A 15,145-nucleotide genomic window follows, 5' to 3' on the forward strand; every position below is an offset into this window, starting at 1 on the left:
AATATCGCTCATCAGACATCGTCAAATATTTAGTCGAAGGTGCTGCTGCGAAGGACCTTCCCGAATCCGAAAAATGTATTTATTTGGACGCTATTCGAAAACTAAAAGATGGTAATTTTTTGTGTCTTTCAAAACAATTTACAGAAAGATTTATAGTCCCAGGCTTGGAATTCAGATATGTCAAATATTATATTTGTCTGATTGTTTTTAATGTTTTTATTAAAATCTGAATTGAACATTGGAAGATATGGCATTGAGAATTGCGTGTAGATTACTTAGCCTTCTTTACGATTTTATTGCAGGAAAGTAAACAAAAGCTGCATTTTCCTTATATTGTTATTATTCTGTGGCATTAAAAATTCTATAAGTTAAATTTGTGTTCTAGACAATTTTCGAAATATGCCTTGGGCATGTCGCCCGAGTAAGTGTTTATAAAATATTGCTCAAGTCTAGAAATCTTGTGATTCCTTTACAAGAGGAATATTTGGATTGTACTCATCTTGATATTCACTTTTAAAAATCGGTTGGCTGCAAAACAATTATGAGAAATTTAGCTTACAGCTTATACAGTTATGCTTAAAAACGAACACAATTTTTTTTATTTAATGCCACAGAATCATATTATAAGAAGAATGCAGTTTTTGTTTACTTTCGGCAGTGAAATCGTAGCTAGAGGCTAGATTTAACTCGTAAAAATACGCGATGTTCGATCCCTGTATCTTCCAATAATCAATTCAGATTTTATTAAAAACGTTAAAAAGTAATCAGATAAATATAATCTTTGACATACCTGAATTCTAAGCCTGGGGCTAGCGGACAACATACGCAATTCCTGCAATAAAAAAGTCACCAATGAACAAGTTATTATTCAAAATAATATTATTTTCTTTATAATACAACTTCATGTCTCAAACTAGCCTGCAAGCGCAAACAAGCGTTCAAACAATAAAATAGTTAGGGCCGCTTTCCACTGTTGCATTTAGGAAAGCAGCCCTAAGTAATTTGACAGAACATTGTTTGATGTGGCCTCTTTGTTTACCAACATCCCTGTTGATGAAACTATTAGTATAATTTGCAATAACCTTTTCTCCCAGTACCAGTTCTTTCAAGGCCTTGACCGTGCTTAATTTGAAAAACTCTTGTCCCTATCTGTTAAGAACTGCCATTTAATATTCAATGGTCGTCTATACCAACAAGTGGATGGCGTGGCAATGGGCAGCCCCTTAGGTCCACTTTTCGCGAACATTTTCATGTCTTTTCATGAGCAAATGTGGCTCCAAAACTGTCCTTCCTTATTTAAACCAGTACTCTATCGACGCTATGTAGATGATTGCTTCCTTCTCTTCCGATCTCTGGATCACGTACTTCTCTTCCTTGATTATCTCAACCGACAACATCCCAATATATCCTTCACATTTGACAAGGAAGACAATGGCAAGCTCCCTTTTCTTGATGTTGAGACATTACGCTCTAACGGGAAGTTTACAACTTCGGTGTATCGTAAACCTACGTTTACTGGTCTCTTCACGAATTTCCATAGCTTTATACCACTCAGTTATAAACGCTGCTTAATATCATGTTTACTCCATGGCATTTTCAATCTCTGCTCGAGTTATGAAAACTTTCACGTCCAACTCAAAATTGTTAGGAAGTTATACCAAGTCAACGGGTTTCCTTCGCATTTATTCGACCGTCTGGTCCGAAAATTTTTCGATAATACGTTCGTTCCAAAACCGCCTATCCTAACAGCACCTAAGAAAATCATCTATTTTTGACTCCCTTTTACTGGGTTACACTCTATTCAGATTCGCACCCAAATCAACCGACTTTGTAGCGCCGCTTTTCCGCATTTGGATGTTAGATTTGTCTTCCGTTCCACTAGAAGGCTTTCTTCACTTTTTCCGTTCAAAGATAAAGTCCCTAAGTACCTGAGATCTGGTGTAGTTTATTTATTTAAGTGTCAATGCTGTTCCGCGTCGTACGTGGGTCAAACCACGCGTCATTTACCAGAATATCAGAGCACTTGGGAATATCACCCATCACTGGTAAACAGACCTCAAGCCCTGTTATGTCCAGTATACATTCGCACCTAAAGGCTTGCGGACACCCGGCTAGCTTTGACGAATTTAGAATCCTCTCTTCCTCATCTGACTCTTATGAGCTAATGATACATGAGAGTCTCCTCATCACCAAACTTAAGCCTTCTCCCAATGTTCAAGGCAACTCTATCCCTCTCAATTTATTTTAGTCCTTACTTCGTATTGTCATCGTGTCGTGACGTCTCTGTCCCTTGTCCTCTCATGTACCGCTTGTCCTTACGTTGTCCTTGTTATCACTTTTTGTAAATTGATACCTTGTAAATATATTACTAGTCTACATATATTCAAATTGATACTAGACGAGGTCGAGGTTAAGGCTGTGTTTACAACTTTTCGATAAATTCAGCTCGTATTACTTGGCTTAGCGCGCCGGGTGATATTAAACATAATGTATAGGACTTCGACAATAATATGTAAAACAGAAAACACAACATTGTTTGCTCGCTTTTTTGTAGTGGTGAGTTAGGCATTGCTTTGGTAGGGGATGTCTGCCTTACCAGCGTGTAAATCAATCTTTGCCGCACAAATTAACACGTAAAAGAATACAATTTATGAAGCAAATAAACGTTCTGTCCCATACAATACTGAATTTTTTTTATTATATAAACAATGAGTTTTGTATAGAGTTTTACGCTACCGTGGAAAATCGTGTTTAAATACACGTAGAAATACGATATTTTTTCGTGTAAAAATATCATTTTCGCAAGCCAATCAAAAACCGCGTAGGAAATATGTTTGACCAGTCAAAAAATGTGTTGTAAAACGTTCCAGTTTTTTCAGTACTCGTTCGCTGCGATCACTCGATCGTGAGCAATATTCACGTCAACACTCGAAGTAAATTCAATATTTCCGCGCAACCATATATACTAATTAAAGAATTTGGGTTAAAATTTGACATCACACTGACCTTCTTTGATAATTATCTCACCCTATATTTATTTCAAAAGATGGACCTCGTAAGAAATTTAACTTATCCTAAAATTGTGTGCTAATTAGATGATTGAGTAATGACGGCTAATAATTCCAGTTAGTTATAAGAGGTACGCAGTAGCGTAGCCAGCGTGACGATTTGTCCCGCTATGCCAATATTTTGGTGTTCATTGACTGTGAAAACAATGACTTTCTAAAGAAATAAATAATTATAAAAACTTGAAATTTACATAGCGGGAAAAAAATAATCGTCAGGCTGGCTACGCCACTAGAATTACATTAATCTGTGCTTACAAATACATTGCATTCAGGAAAATACTATAATAATTTACTACCTCTACTATTTACGTTCCTGCTTATTTTGCTCTTCCCACTATTTACTTATATATTTACTTATTTATTTACTATTTATTTATTTATTTTTTGGTCTTCCTACTAGGCTTCGTGGCGTCTTCACGAGTCAGTCGAGTGTCAACTTGGAAATGGTGAAAGACAATACACAAGATTTAGCTCATAATCTAGGTATAGAAAAAGTTAATAATACTGCATGGTCAGTGGTAACAATAAACTCATGGCTTCATTTAAAATTCATGAAAAGCAATATACGGTTGATATAATGAAGAAAAAGGATATACCATCACGGATATAAATGCGTAAGCACTGTTTGCTACCGGCAACTATTCATGTACGTAAGCGTTGCTCACCATTTCACAAGATTAGTACTTTTTTATTCGTGAATATTATTGATGTTTGGCGGGTTAATTTTTAAAAAAAAACTAGAAAGTATAATTGCAGCTATTGGTTTTTCTAGAAGATGAAGAGCGAAAAGACGAAACTGAAAATCGTGAGCCGGAGAAAAAATTCTTCGAAGAAACTTTCCTTGATTCTGAATACAAGATTAAAAAACACGTTCATGAAAAGCTTCAAAGGTATACTATGTATTATAATTCTTTAAAACAGGTATTTTTATGTACGTTGTTTTTTTGTAAATGGGTAACTCTTTTGTCAATCCTTGTTTCATATTTTTGAAAAAATTGTACTCCTATGTGCAGTGTCTAGTGAGGTGTATTGTTACGATTTTATCTAATCCGAAAATATGTGCTAGTAATTTAATCCGAGAATATGCATGTGCTAGTATCGAAAGATTTTCTATCTTGCCACAACTGAGTCATTCATTGCACTATATGTATATATGCGCTCACATATTTATTTGTTTAATTAATTCAACAGATTTTCGTGGCTACAAGGAGCGTATGGTGTAATTGGCCCTAACAAGAGATTTCCGCATCCTCGTCTTTATTTAACAGTGAAAAGAGGAAAAAAGAAGTCCGAAGTTTTGAACGAAATAAACAATGAGTTTGAATGTGACCTGAAGAAATACGTTAAACTTTATCGCGAACCTGAAGCAAAACCAAAGTTTAAATATGTATCAAAACCCACATCTGGTGGAAGCATTGTTGCTGTCAATAAATCCGAAACAAAAAATCCACTACGAGTAGACGATATTGTATCCGAAACCCAAGAAGCAGAAGCAAGAAAAGCCTCGGGAACCTTGACTATGTTTTGTGCCAAGAGTAGTGACAAACATTACGCGCTTACCTGTTTTCATGTCTGTTTTCTTACAGATCAACATAGTCTTAACGAAACCTTTAATTTGGAGAAGTTTCTAGAACTTCGCCGCAATTTTAAGACGAATAAGAAATATGCAAAGAAACAACTCGAGTTCTTTTATAAGGAGAAAAAAGTAGTTCATTCTTCAGATGAAAATGAAAACGCTGTTGAACCTGAGGACTATATCAAGCTTGGAAAGTTGTCCGAATGTAAATTTCAAAGTGACTCTGATATTATGTCTATAGAAGTAAGTAAAGGTGTTGAGGTTGACTGCCAAATGGTGGATATAGGAAATCCAAATTGGAATAGAATTTGCCGAGAACTTAACAGGAGAGCAATTTCTGACAAAATCAGAGTGGAGAAAGTTGGCTGCAAACAGAGTGAGAACAAAGGCTGTATCTATCAATGCAATTTTTGCTACAGATACCAAGACAGTAATTTTTTCCAGGATGCAGTTGTTGTCCGTGGAGATTCTGGCACATTTCTGAAGGATGGTGATTCAGGAGCGCTTGTATGTTTTGTGGATGGGGAAAACAAGAAACAAGCGTTCGCTTATGGTGTTTGCGAGGTAGATCAACTAAATGTTGAAGAAATGAGCTCTGATGAAGAAAGCGATGATTGCAATGAGCCAAGCACTCTTAAAGGGCATGCGAGCGAGATGTATGAAAGCGATTCCGATGTTGACGTCGTCGAATTTAGCGAAAATGGACCATTCTCCATTTGTTTAAAACTGAATACAGCTTTGGAAAACCTAGGCCTTTTAGATGTTGGATGTTATGATAAATGCGGTGCTCCAAATTAGTATGTACATATGTAAATAAACAGTACTCGGTAATTGTGGACCTGGGTCTGTTGTTCGAAAGAAATCATATTTAGCATATCTTTCTTTAGATCGCGTGGACAGGCCACAGGGCGTCTAAACAATAAAATAGACAAACGATTTTAGAAACGCTCGAAAACGACGCTCGTGTGCACATAGCCTAATTGTAGTTCTTTGATTTTTGATGTTTGAGTCAAACGTCCGCTGTCGAGCAATAAAATAATTCACTGAAAACCAGTGACTCTATATAATTAACTAGGTTTCTTGATATAATTATACTTAATCGCCTGTAATAACGAATTTATAACTCATGTAATAACGAATTTATAACTCATGTAATAACGAATTTACAACTCATGTAGTAACGAATTTATAACTCTACGATTAATACAACAAGCTAGCACTAAGAGTTTTTGCGCGCCCGCGATACCATAATAATTAGTATATACTTCATGCAATTATGTAATAAAAACATAGAAGTTCTGAACATCGCCTACGAAACTTTTTTCTGTAAAATTTCATACCGTCATATTGAGGTTGGGCAGTCCTCGTCCTCCCCCAGCTTGTTTCAATATTTAACAATCTTCGGATAAGGCGAGCATGTTCGAATGAAATAAAATACTTTAATTAGATTAAAAAGAAGTTCGGTTTTTTGTCGGCCAACTATTCGGAGTTTAATTTGCCATTTATCCTCGTAGGCAAATGAACGGCTTTTATGTTTACTTTACAATTTATTCGTATCTATGAATTACTCATTTCACCTGTGTATTTAGTCCGGTTGCAAAACGTTTTCAACCTTATTCCTAATCGTAATTATTATTATTTCTATTTATTTATTCATTTCGTAAGCAAATTATTTACCAACATACGCTAAATTTAACTATTTGTGACAATATGATTCCTATCAAATTTCAGTCAAATTTACCACCATTTCATCATAGGTAAAGGTGTGTTCACACGATCCAATTTTTGTTGGATCCAATTCTATTTTGACGTATGGAATATAGTCGGTTATTGATAAAGCCGAAATGCATTGGCTTCAGTGGATTCGCTGCTTATAAAATTATGCAATACAAGACAACTGACTATACAAAACATCCATCAGAAGTGAATCGGATCCAACAAAATTGGATCGTGTGAACATGCGGACCTTAAGATAGCATGACGTAACTGCAGTGACCGGACTGCCTATGATGGCATTACCGCATTAGCATAATATGTTCTTCCTGTGCGTCGTGTGCGATCTAACCAATCACAATACAACAGGCAACTCAGGCAACCGGATATTAATCTAGAATGCATGAATAATGATTTAAACTATTTTGATGCGTCATTGCGTGGGAAGATAATAACAACATTTCTGTTCAGAAGTGGGGTTTAGATATATAATATCGAACGGTAAAATGTTTGCTTCGTGCTGGTTATTCGCGACTCTACACATGCCGTATGCTGAAGTTATGTAACAATTTAGATGAATTTTACCGCTGGTAAGTTGTGAACGCTTTACATTAACCCATTGCATTACAAAGATATACACACTAGCTATATATGATATATTTTGACTCAGTGAAGGCTAAGTTTAAATTTAAGTCTAAATTACTATCCATATTTAATCTCAACGATTATCTGTTGTGGCAGAATGGAGCTCGAAACGTCGTGAAACCCGCGACATTCTTTGACAAAAAGATCCAACTTTATATTGCTGCTGCTCAGCCATTCAGCCTTTAGATCGGGATTCATTCTGTAGACGTTTTGACGGTATTCAGTGGGCGACAGGCTTACATCATGCGATCGATACACAAAATAATATATCAGGCAAAGAAAAATGAATTTTCTGCTTTATGTTTGCTGCAGAAATCAACATATACCGGGGTCTAATATAAACATGCTAGAGAAGGCGACACTAAAATATCTACTGTATTGAATTTCTCACTGCATTCCATGGGTGAAAATCGGAGAGAAACCGATCATTTTGAATGCTTTCTAGTTTGAAATATTTACGACATCTCGACTGCTATTCTATGTAGTCAACTTTCCTGACGGAAATTGTCGACAGTGGTTGTTTTTATAGCTCTATATAGTCACAATTATCGGCACGGCACGGCGAAACTGGGCTAAACTCCATGGGTTCCCGCGCCCGGCATATTGGTAGCCTGAGCACTAATAAGTAATAATTAAAGATTATTAGTAAGATAATGGAAATAAGTAAGATAATGGAAAGAATAATGTATGATCAGATATACCAATATCTTACTGATAACTCTCTATACTCTCTGAACACCAGTTTGGATTTCGAAAATATCACTCTACTGCCTCGACATAACTAGATAGTAGGAACAGTTGGTATGTCAATATGGACCGCAAAATGTTCAACTTGGTTGTTTTGATAGATCTTAAGGAGGCATTCGATACTATTGATCACGGTATTCTATTGAGAAAGTTAGAACTTTACGGTGTAACGGGAAGTGCCTTGGCTATGATACGTTCATACTTATCTGACCGTAACCAAAAGTGTCAGTTGGGTGACGTGATGTCAACTGCAAGGCGCGTTACATGTGGTATTCCCCAAGGGTCAATTTTGGGGCCCTTCTTTTTCTTTATATGTATAAATGATCTCCCCAAATGTTTAAACCATGCTACTCCCCGGCTGTTTGCCGACGATACAAACCTTACAATAGCCGGTGAGCATATCCAGGAAATTGAGTCAAGAATGAACAGTGATCTCATATGTATAAATGAATGGCTACTAGCCAATAAACTGAGCCTTAATGTCACAAAAACAGAATTTATACTTATTGGCTCAGCTCTCAAACTAAATAGTATTATTACACAGCCGGATCTCAAAATAAATCAAGCAAAAATTAAACAAGTCTATAAAGCTACCGTACTTGGGGTAGAGCTTGATGATAAATTATCTTGGAATGAACATATTGACAAAGTGGCTAACAAAGTTACTTCGGGAATAGGAGCTATTACGAAAATTCGTGATTTTGTAACCGAGACACTTTAATTTCAATTTATAATGCCTTAATCAATCCCCATTTTGACTATTGTAGCGAGGTGTGGGATACCATGGGTATCGGTCTTTCAAACAGGTTGCAAAAACTTCAGAATAGAGCTGCAAGGGTGATCATGAACTTTAGTAACGATATTTCTGGACCAGAAGCAATAAAAGCACTAGGATGGGAAAATCTGGAGACTCGTCGAGCCAAGTCTAAAGCTAAAACAATGTATAAGGTTCTAAATAATTTGGCTCCGAGCTCGCTTACGAAACTGTTTGAACATAAGAGAAACATTACCAGATACAACCTCAGAGGTTCCTCCACCTTGCTGCAATTGCCTCAGCCAAAGACTGAGAAACTAAAGAAAAGTTTTTCATACGATGGCGCTAAAGTCTGGAACTCTCTACCTATATGGATATGCGTAGTTCGGATACATTGACAATGTTTAAAGAAAGAATTCGTACTCATACAAATTAAACACTTCTAGGCATAAATTTTAACTTCCTTATTTTTCTTTATAACTCTCCATATTCCATACTTTTATTAATACATGTAAGTTGTTTACGTAGTGTATTGTAGCGTGGCGTGTTGTATGTAGTGGTTAATTGTCTTGTATAATAGTATTTAGTTAATTGTGTATATGTTTTTAAATGTAAATCACACGCCCCTCGTGGATATCAGCTTAAAGTTGACGGGGCTAGCGTGTGACTTTTAAATAAAGTTTACTACTTACTACTACTATTATTAGATTAGTATATTACGCAGGAAAAAGGTACGCGCGAAGTATCAGGCGTAATATAGGAACTTTTATTATTACACCAGTATATAGATTTGCAGTTATTACGCGCGAAAATTAAAAAAAACACTTTTAGGAAGAGTTTACATTTGTACATTACATTTAAAGAGTTTCTAAGCGGTGGAGGTGCATGTGACATCATAATTTCACTGTTCAATATTTATTTTCTATTCTGGAACTTTCATGACTTTTTGGCGATCTTAAAAATATTAGAACACTAAATATTCCGATTTTTTTCCCTAGATGTCGAAAAAGAAAAAGAGGAGAAAAATGATGAGAGAGATTTCTTTGAAAAAACTTTCCTCGACTTTGAATACAACATCCGAAAAGATGTTCATGAAAAACTTCAAAGGTACATTTATATGTATACAGAACCTTAAAGACGGGCGCAATTTAAATTATAACAAACATTATGATCATGGGCATGTAAATAATTTAGGTATTCTAAAGAGGACTCGAAGTACCGAGTCAAAAGCTTAATAAGGAGAAAATCGCTACGCAGAACTTTACTTAGACTGAATGAGCTTACGTATCTATATTTGTGTAATTTTTAACAGCTTTTCTTGGCTGCGAGGAGCGTATGGTGTAATGGGCCCAAATAAGAAATTTCCACATCCTCGTATTTATCTAACAGTCGCAAGAGGAATAAAGAAGTCGAAAGTGTTGGAGAAAATCAAACAGGAGTTTAATTGTGATCCAAAGAAATACTTTGGACTTTTTCGCGAGCCTGAGGCAAAACCAAAGTTTAAATATGTATCAAAACAAACATCTGGAGGTGGCAAAACTCTTTACGGGCGGAACATGATGACGGAGACGAAAACGAAGGCGGATTTTTAGGAATCAGAAGCAAGAAACGCCTCATGCAGGAACTTTGATCATCTTCCGTGCCAAGACTCATGACAGCCATTACGCGCCCACCAGTTTCCATGCTGTTTGTGTCACAGGTCAACATTTATTTCATAAAACCTTTAACCTAGAAGGGTTTTGGTCTCTTCCCAATTTATCAGAAAGCAGTTATAATTTTGAAACGACTTAAAAATCATCGGATTAAGAAGACGGAGGAGGGCAAGTTTATGCAGCCTGGATGGGGAGATGACTATATCAATTTTATTATAGTATCTGACTATCTGTTACGAGTTCTAGTACTCTAGACAAATCAATACTGAAATAACAGACAAATCGTATCACTGCTATGCTTTTCCAAGAGTGCATCGCAATAGAATGAAACCAAAATGAGCCTACTCTTATAATTATATATACTTGCACATGTAGCTACTATTTTATCATAGACATAGTTTATCTGATAGTAACAATAGTTCAAAGTGAAAACGTAACATTTCTTATTTTCCGGAGTTTCTATTGTTATAAATTTTATCAAAACGTAACTCCATATTCCAAGAAAACGTCGTTCAGTTAGACACGCCATGCTGAAGGGAATTCAACTGAAGTATTTTGATTAATATATTAACTATAAATTACTTACTATTACTTACGCATAAATTACTATGAACGAGAAGAAAAACAAGCAACATTATATTGCGTAACTAAGTTCAATATTACGTCCCTTACGAAAAAAACACATGCAAACCACATGTGTTTCACATGTGCTTCACATGTGATCACATGTGTTTCACATGTGATCACATGTGCTTCACATGTGATCACATGTGATTATATGTGGTTCACATGTGGTTTTATGGAGGGTACATGTGAACCACATGTGCTTCACATGTGATCACATGTGTTTCACATGTGATCACATGTGCTTCACATGTGATCACATGTGATCACATGTGATTATATGTAGTTCACATGTGGTTATATGGAGGGTACATGTGAACCACATGTGATGCACATGTGGTTATATTGGATACACATGAGGTTCACATGTGAAAACATGTGGTTCTATGGAGGGCACATGTGAACCACATGTGATGCAGATGTGGTTATGTGAGATACACATGTGGTTCACATGAGAAATGTCTCTACAAACAAGTGGTTCATATGTGATCACATGTGGTTTATATGCGATCACACAAGGCTTACATGTGAAAATGTATAAACCTATGTGAACGAAATGTGGTTGACATGAAAATGTATTTCAAACTTATAATGAATCAGCAAACTTCTGTAATGTGAATGGATACATATACCACATACCTATTCCCCAAATACACGTGCATAATCGTCTAAATAATAGTTACTGAAAAAAAAACAAATCGCAGAAAAAGGGTTTAATCTCAGCAGATCATAGCAACAAGGCTACTCTCTACTGCCTACGTTACCCTGTTCTTTATTTAAACACTGTATATTTAAGTTGTCTTCTTATTTACAATTTATCTCTATCTAACATATTTGGTAATCTACATATAAAGTTATTTACATCAAAACACTGCTGATTAAGACAATCCTGAAGATGTCTTGTGGATATTCATTGGATTGTCTATATATGCCGGGTTATTTACATTATATAAAAATTCTGCTGCTTATTAAATGCTATAGTTTACAATAAAACAATAAGATAACTCAGCCTCGTTGGCTATGAGCGAATAGTAAACTCAGCCTCGTTGTAATAATACATTCGTCCTAATATTTATAAATCTGAGGCCAATCTCCGACCGGTGTAATAACCCAACGACCGCAAGTATGACGCCACATTAGGCGAAAACCCTGGGAACGAGGTTGCGCATTCGTTTCAAAATTCAAATTTTTTACAACGACATTCTTGGCTGTTCTACGAGGAGATTGCAATTTTATTTGATAAAAGACATAAAAGGATAATCTTTGTCACTCTCCTAATACGATTGGAAATGAAATAGGTGCTGGTTCACTGGATTGAGTCAAATAAGACAGGCATCTTAAAGAAAGAATATATTATTTAAAGACAAAAGTGTGCATGCTAAAACATCCCGAGAAGGATCGCATGGTTTTGTTTGGATACTCAAAGATGAATTCCCCAAAGACGGCATGGAAATCGTATTTTGAAACGTTTTGGCAGAAAGTGGTAAGCATCTCAGTGACACTTAAATAATAATATAAATAATAATTTAAGCTCGGTCCGCATCGAATTGTATTATTGTAATCAGAAGATTGTTTATTCAACTTTATCAATCATCATTCATCTTCGTATAAATACTTCGCTCATACACACTAGTGATAGCCGGGAAATATCCTCAATAGCGGTGTAATAATGTTTTAGCAAAGAAAGAAGCAGAACATAGTGACATTATATGCGCTAGAAATATATTGTTTATAGTTTTTTCTAGATCAACATGTCCTTCCAACTGAGACTGGGATATATAGTCATGTGGAATGTTGTCTTCCAAACATGTGCACATCTCGCTCGCTCATACTTAGTTGTGTATAGCAATAAAATATTTGTGTATATATAAATTTTCTAAAGCGAGTATTTGTGTTTTTTCACAGATAGCAAGAATGAGTTACTAATGAAAACTTAGCTTGAATTGAGCAGTTGGAGGATAACAGTGATAATAACAGTGATGATAATATAAAAGCCAAGAAGAGGCGATTAGATGTGACCAGTGCTGACAATAAGAAACCAAAGAAGAATATAAAGGTTTGAAACATATTACCATTTGATATATACCGGTATATAATATGGTCTAAATTAGGGAATACCCCTTGCACCTTAACTTAATTCAATAACCTTTGGATTCTTATAAACAGTAGCAATATTCTGTATACAGTATAGCAGTATTTTGTTTTTCTAAACACCTAATTTAGAAGAAATTAATGTATTTTTACATATGATATTTCAAATATTTTGTATTTTGGCTGGGTCTAAAAGCCTCACAGTATCAGATTGGTACTACCAACTGAGCAACATGGCCAGATGGATTTAAGACTTTAGAGAGGCAGTTTTAGCAGCAGCACTTGCTGCAACCAAGAAAAATGTACACCATCAAAGTTCCACCATCTTTTCCTAAGATTCAAGCCCCTTCCTTGCCTCAGCCATTCCTTCCCTTAGCCATTCCCTAGGTCTGCACAACCTTATTTCACTGTTGACCATGAACAACAGCAGTTTCTCAGAAGAATGGATTGTTATTTTGTTAATGTTTTTGTGTACAGTAGATAACATTCTCACTTTCCATTTAATGTTTTATTTTGTAGGCATTGAAATTATATTTGACTTTAAATTATTTATTGCGATGAACTGCAATTGCTATTAATTAACAATCCTGTTTATATTTTTTCCAGCTTTTGTCATCATGAAATTTCCTCAAGCAAATTATACAATTTTAAAAGCTGTTATGACACAAGAGTGCAAAGAATTTAGGCTGTCAATGGAAAACCGAAGAAAGAATCAGGAAGATCTTAGCAACAATTAAGGACAGTAAGATGACTAAATAAATTATAGTATTATAATTCATTTTATTTTATATTTACAGATGTATCTTTTATTCTTTAACATAGTCAAATGTTTCACTTCATTTTGTAATATGGTTTTTAATATATGTGCATTAATTTACTTCACCTTGTAATACTGTGTCTAAGTGATTTAATGATAATTAAAGGTGTCATGCAGTAGTTTGTGTGGATCACATGTGAACCACATGTGAACGTCAAAACAGACTAACATGTGAACCACATGTGGTTGTTCCAGATCCACATGTACTGAACCACATGTGACTCACATGTGAACCACATGTGATACCACCACATGTGAACCACATGTGATATAATGGTTCCAATTTCACATGTGAGTCACATGTGATTCCACATGTGGTTTTCGCATGTGTTTTTTTCGTAAGGGGTGATTCAGCTTCTCAAACGTCCGAGAGGAAATAGGTTGAATTAAAATAGAAGAAGAAAGGGTGTTAAGGCATGCATCGCTGCCGTTCCTGTCGTTGTATTCCAGTGCCTGGAGGCTGGACAGTGTTTAGTCCGTAGAAATATGTCCTTATACCTAACCTTTACTATGTCTATGGTGCTTAGCTTGCCGTACCTTATATTCTCGTCAGATCCTTCTACAAGGTCAAGGAGAAGTTCCAGCAAATAGCTCAAAGCTTTTAAACCATCCGGCGTACCTCAGGTTCACTTGATCACAATCACACGAATCAAATTTCCCAAGAACGTTATTTTCTGGCTCGCCTTTGATTGAGCTTTGGATTGAAGGTAGTATTTATTCCTGCGTATGCTTAGTTCATTCTTGTCGCCAAAATAACGCCCGATGGCCAGATTGAACTAAGGATGGACACAGATTAAACTACAGATTTAAATTCGTGAACAACTCTGTTTACTTCGCCATTTTAGTCATCCTCTTCCCGCCCACACAGTACACAGTGTGACCAGATCAGCGGCCATTACCAAAGACAATGTCGTAGGTGTTCATAGGCGCTATATACGATGCTATATTTTTTTCTGGAAAGGTGAATCTGCTCAGAGGGACAAGGGAGGGGCATGTTATCGTTATAAATATATAGTTGTAACTGAAAATACGTTCTCTTGCGGATCTGTGAGAAATCTGTGTGTATTAACTGAGCTTCCTCTCCGTGGGGTGGTCTGTGGAAACATGAATTTACCTCTTTCTACATAAAACACGTCGCACTTTAGTGCAAACCGAATACAATTCAAACAATAGTTAATGCGGTGGTACCTTGTTTGATATGCATTCGACTACCAAAATGCGACGTATAAACCAGGCCTAATGGAGCTGCTGCCCCAGTTCCCCCTGGTTCTGGCGTCCCTGTATCAAGCTACAATAAATTAAGATATGTAAGGGAAAATTTAAATAATTACAACGTGTTTGGCCCTCATGCAAAAATTGTTTTGAAATGATTACTTTTAAACCACGAAGAATAATCAACAAAGTGATTATATGGAACATATTATTAACATACTGCAGAAATACAATGAATACGTTATG

This window comes from Dendronephthya gigantea, unplaced genomic scaffold (genome assembly GCF_004324835.1).
Source record: "Dendronephthya gigantea isolate DGI-Jeju-01 unplaced genomic scaffold, DenGig_1.0 000014F, whole genome shotgun sequence".
NCBI lineage: Eukaryota > Metazoa > Cnidaria > Anthozoa > Malacalcyonacea > Nephtheidae > Dendronephthya > Dendronephthya gigantea.